Source organism: Oncorhynchus kisutch, linkage group LG11 (assembly GCF_002021735.2).
Source record: "Oncorhynchus kisutch isolate 150728-3 linkage group LG11, Okis_V2, whole genome shotgun sequence".
NCBI lineage: Eukaryota > Metazoa > Chordata > Actinopteri > Salmoniformes > Salmonidae > Oncorhynchus > Oncorhynchus kisutch.
The window spans coordinates 7212697-7219861 of record NC_034184.2 but is presented as its reverse complement, the minus strand read 5'-3'; positions in this window follow the sequence as shown (position 1 = coordinate 7219861).

Below are 7165 nucleotides of genomic sequence, written 5' to 3'. Positions count from 1 at the left end.
ATTCAAACACAGCTATGGTATTTTTTTTGTTTTCTTGAGTAAGGCAGGTGTTTCAGCCTAGCTCAGTGCTTTCTGTGGTGGTGGGGCAAGCCAGCAGAACATATGGAGCGTTACGCTGTGATTGGCTCAGTGTTCTGTCACTAATGGAGACTTTACGTCACTGCCAAGTGTAAGAGGAGACCGTCCAAGAAGGCTCAAGGTCATTGGCCACAGATAAAATGACAGAAAACCACGTTATACAGAAGCTTTGATTGGACTGATCATGTCAACATCATACTTTCACAATTTTAGCTAGCAGTCATCATCATGAATCAAATTGACAATCTACTGGCAAATCCTTTTTAATCCTTGTCATATGAAGAGAAATAATGAAGAGAAATTATAGATAAAACGTATCAGTGCTCATAGGCCATTGGACATAAACATTACACAACAAGTTGGAAATCGCAAATTCAGCGAGTGGTTTGGAAGGAATCGGTGACAGTGGCTGTGTGGTCCTAAATCTGGGATTAAGGGGCTTTTTTCTAAATTGAAAAGGATAAACACTCAACATTGGCCAAGCTGTCAAATAAGCATGATTTGTGCCACGCTCAAAACAACTGTTAATTCGGAGGACCGCATCGCCACCTTCTTGTTCAAGTGAACACAGCATGAACAATGTGAGTCCAAAAATGTATTCTATGCTGCTTCATAAATTATGTAATATGCCAGGGAGATATGTATACTGTAGCTAAGAAAGTAATACTAAGTGTATGTTGTGTAGTAAGATGTTAGTAGCCCATGTGCCTCACCCTAATAATTTGGTCTATTTACCCCTCTAAATTTCCCCTACTGTTCTGACTGTTCTACTGTAGCCTATAACCTGTTTTAGAGAAATGTAATCATCAAATATTGTAAGATCTTTCATTGTCTGCTCATACGCCCCCTTTATTTATCCTATGGTTCATCAAGTTTGCAGACGACACTACAGTGGTAGGCTTGATTACCAACAATGACGAGACGGCCTACAGGGAGGAGGTGAATGCCCTCGGAGTGTGGTGTCAGGAAAATAACCTCATACTCAATGTCAACAAAACAAAGGAGATGATCATGGACTTCAGGAAACAGAAGAGGGAGCAGCCCCCTATCCACATTGACGGGACAGTACTGGAGAGGGTGGAAAGTTTTAAGTTCCTCTGCGTACACATCACGGACAAACTGAAATGGTCCACCCACACAGACAGCGTGGTGAAGAAGGCATCTTCAACCTCAGGAGGCTGAAGAAATTCGGCTTGTCACCAAAATCACACAAACATTTACAGATGCACAATCGAGCGCATCCTGTCGGGGTGTATCACCGCCTGGTATGGCAACTGCTCCGCCCACAACCGTAAGGCTCTCCAGAAGGTAGTGAGGTCTGCACAACGCATCACCGGGGGCAAACTACCTGCCCTCCAGGACACCTACACCAACCGATGTCACAAGAAGGCCAAAAAGATCAAGGACAACAACCACCCGAGCCACTCCCTGTTCACCCCGCTATCGTCCAGAAGGCGAGGTCAGTACAGGTGCATCAAAGCGGGGACCAAGAGACTGAAAAACAGCTTCTATCTCAAGGCCATCAGACTGTTAAACAGCCATCACTAACATTGAGTGGCTGCTGCCAACATACTGACTCAACTCTAGCCACTTTAATAATGGAAAAATTGATGTAATAAATGTATCACTAGACACTTTAAACAATGCATTAATGTTTACATACCCTACATTACTCATCTCATATGTATATACTGTATTCTATACTGACTCCTCCTGTCTCAGTCTCCAGTATTTATGCTGCAGTAGTTTATGTGTCGGGGGGGCTAGGGTCAGTCTGTTATATCTGGAGTACTTCTGTCTTATCCGGTGTCCTGTGTGAATTTAAGTATGCTCTCTCTAATTCTCTCTTTCTCTCTCTCGGAGGACCAGAGCCCTAGGACCATGCCTTAGGATTACCTGGCATGATGACTCCTTGCTGTCCCCAGTCCACCTGGCCGTGCTGCTGCTCCAGTTTCAACTGTTCTGCCTGCGGCTATGGAACCCTGACCTGTTCACCGGACGTGCTACCTGTCCCAGACCTGCTGTTTTCAACTCTCTAGAGACAGCAGGAGTGGTAGTGATACTCTTAATGATCGCCTATGAAAAGCCAACTGACATTTACTCCTGAGGTGCTGTGTCACGGTCGTCTGAAGAGGAGAGGCGAGATGGATCGGAGGACCAAAATCCGGCGTGGTATGTGTTCATCATTAATTTTAATAAAGAAAACACTGAACACTATACAAAAACAATAAACAAAATAACAACCGTGAAGCTAATGCGAACTGCGCTGAAACAAGCAATCAACATAGACAATCACCCACAAAACAAACAGTGCAACCCAGGCTACCTAAGTATGATTCTCAATCAGAGACAACTAATGACACCTGCCTCTGATTGAGAACCATACTAGGCCGAAACATCGAAATCCCAAATCATAGAATATCAAACAGACTGCCCACCCAACTCACGCCCCCACCATACTAAATAAATACAAAACAAAGGAAATAAAGGTCAGAACGTGACAGTACCCCCCCCCCCCCCCCCCCAAAGGTGCGGACTCTGGCCGCAAAACCTTAACCTATAGGGGAGGGTCTGGGTGGGCGTCTGTCCGCGGTGGCGGCTCTGGCGCTGGACGCGGACCCCACTTCACCATTGTCTTAGTCCGCCTCATTGTCCGCCTCCGTGGCTTCCTAACCATGGCAACTCTTCTCAATGGACAGAGGGACAGCTCGGGACAGAGGGGCGGAAGCTCGGGACAGAGGGGCGGGGGCTCTAGCGCCTCTGGGCTGAGGGGCTCCGGCAGCAGCGCCGGACGGGCTGAGGGGCTCCGGCAGCAGCGCTGGACAGGCGGGAGACTCCGGCAGCAGCACCGGACAGGCGGGAGACTCCGGCAGCAGCGCCGGACAGACAGGACCACCTGCAGGGAGGAGACAGAGAGACAGCCTGGTGCGTGGGGCTGCCACAGGAACCACCAGGCTGGGGAGACCTTCAGGAGGCTTGGTGTTAGGAGGAGGCACCTGAAAGACCGGGCTGTGAGGGAGCACTGGAGCGCAACCTTGGCACCACTTCCCCAGGCTGGACAACTACTCTAGCCCGGACCCTCCAGAGTGCAGGCACAGGTTGAACCGGGCTGTGGGTAAGCACGGGAGATCTAGTGCTTACTACACGCACCTCTCCCTTAGGCTCCACTCCCACATTTGCCCGGCACGAGCGGAGCGCAGGCAGAGGACGCACTGCACCCACCCAGCGCCCCGGAGACACAGCACGCAGAGCCGGCGCAGGATACCCTGGACCAAAACTGCGTAGCGGCGACCAGACCCACTGAGCAGGCACCATACGCCCTGGCTCGATGCCCACACTCGCATGGCACTTTCGGGGGGCTGCCCTATAGCGCACCTGGCTATGGGCATGTACTGGCGACACCGTGCGCTTAACCGCATAACACGGTGCCTGACCAGTAATGCACTGCTTATAATAAGCACGAGGAGTGAGCTCAGGTCTGCTACCTGGCTTAGTACCACACCTCGTCTGCCCTGCCTCTCGTACCTGTCGCACTGCCGTGCTGCCTCCTCATATCGCCGCCGCTCAGCTTTCGCTGCCTCCAGCTCTGCTTTGGGGCGGCGATATTCCCCAGCCTGTGCCCAGGGTCCCTCTCTGTTCAGTATCTCCTCCCATGTCCAGGAGTCCTGTGATGCTGGCCGCTGTTGTTGCTGTCTTTTACCACGCCGCTTGGTCCTTGGTTGGTGGGTGATTCTGTCACGGTCGTCCTCCTCTTCATCTGAAGAGGAGAGGCGAGATGGATCGGAGGACCAAAATGCGGCATGGTATGTGTTGTTGTGGAAATAATCAGAAATAATAATCAGAAATAATCAGAATTTGTTGGTAACATATGTAAGATGTCTGTGTGATCTTGTCCAGGATTGGTTGTATTTAGAATTGGTTGTATCTAAATGACAATTTGATATATGCCTGTTGATATGGAGGATTGGTTTATGGTTCTGAGGTTGAGAGAGGAGACAAAGCTGAACAATGAATTATGCCGATGCTTATCCTGTGTATCTCTGCTATAAAGGATCCCATTTGCCATTGTGTTGGGACTCTCAACTTTTCATCAGAGATACTGAACTGTTGAAAGTCAAAAGGCTATTGCAATGTGGAAGGGGCTCTCAGAGAATTCATTGAGAGACACTGAATTACCTGAGAGTCACTGGATTGTGATAGAGCTGATATAATTAAAGATGGACTTTGATAACTAACTCTGACTTGTGTGTGTGGTTTGCTCCCATGTTTTGGTAAATAGAGGAAATTTCCACGACAGTGTTCATTATTAATTTTAATAAAGAAAACACTGAACACTATACAAAAACAATAAACAAAATAACAACCGTGACGCTAATGCGAACTGCGCTGAAACAAGCAATCAACATAGACAATCACCCACAAAACAAACAGTGCAACCCAGGCTACCTAAGTATGATTCTCAATCAGAGACAACTAATGACACCTGCCTCTGATTGAGAACCATACTAGGCCGAAACATAGAAATCCCAAATCCTAGAAAATCAAACATAGACTGCCCACCCAACTCACGCCCCCACCATACTAAATAAATACAAAACAAAGTAAATAAAGGTCAGAACGTGACATGCTGACTTTCTGCATCCTCGACAACCGCTGTGATTATTATTATTTGACCATGCTGTACTGCTGATTGCCAGTACATGCCCATAGCCCGGTGCGCTATAGGGCAGCCCCCCGAAAGTGCCATGCGAGTGTGACCATATAGCCCTTCGTACATCAGCTGATATCTCAAAGTGCTGTACAGAAACCCAGCCTAAAACCCCAAACAGCAAGCAATGCAGGTGTAGAAGCACGGTGGCTAGGAAAAACTCCCTAGAAAGGCCAAAACCTAGGAAGAAACCTAGAGAGGAACCAGGCTATGTGGGGTGGCCAGTCCTCTTCTGGCTGTGCCGGGTGGAGATTATAACAGAACATGGCCAAGATGTTCAAATGTTCATAAATGACCAGCATGTTCGAATAATAATAAGGCAGAACAGTTGAAACTGGAGCAGCAGCACGGCCAGGTGGACTGGGGACAGCAAGGAGTCATCATGTCAGGTAGTCCTGGGGCATGGTCCTAGGGCTCAGGTCCTCCGAGAGAGAGAAAGAAAGAGAGAATTACATGAAATGTAATCGTGTTTCTTAAGTTTGCATGTTATAGGCCAAATGTTTTCTTTATCTCTTAACGTATACTGTGTCTATTTCCAGCTATGTAACCAGCAGTGTAACTGTCTCCCTCCCAAATATGTATGCAAAATCTCACTTTCTTTAGTTACAATGCTGCCTTACGAAATTGAGTGATTGACAAATGATATGTTATTATGGCTTCCTCTCTTAGTTCTCATTATCTTTTTTAATTAGTTATACTATTTTGATTACTGCAGTTGGGTAGAGCTTGCAAGTTAAGTATTTCACTGTACCTGTTTGTGCATGTGACAATACAACTTGAACTATAGGGAAATAGTTCCACCTTCTGGTTAAACCTAATCAATTCATGAGTCATTGTTCATCTCAAGTAGTTTGCTGTACCCAGCTACAGACTAGTAGTTTATGCTTGCTTGGCAAGTTAAGGCATGTAACACTAAATAAGAAATGCCCTGACAATAAAAATGTCAGGATACTGTATGCAGCTATTCATATCATTCACATGAAAGACCAAAGCAAATAAATCACATGCAGGATGTTTTTCAGTTGGTAACCATTTATAAATATGCTATTCTTCAATACATAGGGTTGACTGTACAGATTACAATCAGTTATCATGAGATAAAAACACATTATTTTAGTTTTGAATTAATATTTCATCACAGCGCTCTGCAAGCTCACATTTACAGACTAAAGAACTCTGCTCAGCAAGCAAATACATTTAAATAAAAATACAATTATAAAACTAGAACGCTTCAGAGTTGAGCGTTTTGTCTGGTTGGAGGTCTGGTGGAAAGGATACAGCTTCATTACTTTATCCCAGATGTATATCCCAGATGTATATCCCAGATGTATATCCCAGATGTATATCCCAGATGTATATCCCACATGTATATCCCACATGTATATCCCAGATGTATATCCCAGATGTATATTCCAGATGTATATCCCACATGTCTATCCTAGATGTCTATCCCACATGTCTATCCCAGATGTATATCCCACATGTCTATCCCAGATAAGTAACCAAAAAAGTGCTAAACAAATCAAAATATATTTTATATTTGAGATTCTTCAAAGCAACCCTTTGCCTTGATGACAGCTTTGCACATTCTTGGAATTCTCTCAACCAGCTTCATGAGGTAGTCACCTGGAATGCATTTCAAATTAATGTCAGTCAATCTGGAAAATGTCAAGAACTTTGAAAGTTTCTTAAAGTGCAGTCGCAAAAACCATCAAGCGCTATGATGAAAATGGCTCTCATGAGGACCACCACAGGAAAGGAAGACCCAGAGTTAACTCTGCTGCAGAGGATAAGTTCATTAGAGTTACCAGCCTCAGAAATTGCAGCCCAAATAAAAGCTTTACAGAGCTCAAGTAACACACACATCTCAACATCTCAACTGTTCACGAGAGACTTCGTGAATCAGGCCTTCATGGTCGAATTACTGCAAAGAAACCACTACTACTAAAGGGCACTAATAAGAAGAAAATACTTTCTTGGGCCAAAAAACACGAGCAATAGACATTAGATCGGTGGAAATATGTCCTTTGGTCTGATGCCCAAAGTTTTGTTTTTGGTTCTAACCGCCGTGTCTTTGTGAGACGCAGAGTAGGTGAACAGATGATCTCTGAAGGTATGGTTCCCATCATGAAGCATGGAGAAGGAGGTGTCATGGAGTGGTGGTGCTTTGCTGGTGACACTGTCAGTGATTTATTTAGAATTCAAGGCACACTTAACCAGCATGGCTACCACAGAATTCTACACCGTCCCATCTAGTTTGCGCTTAGTGGGACTATCATTTTTTTCTTCATCAGGACAATGACCCAACACACCTCCAGGCTGTGTAACGGCTATTTGACCAATAAGGAGAGTGATGGAGTGCTGCATCAGATGATCTGG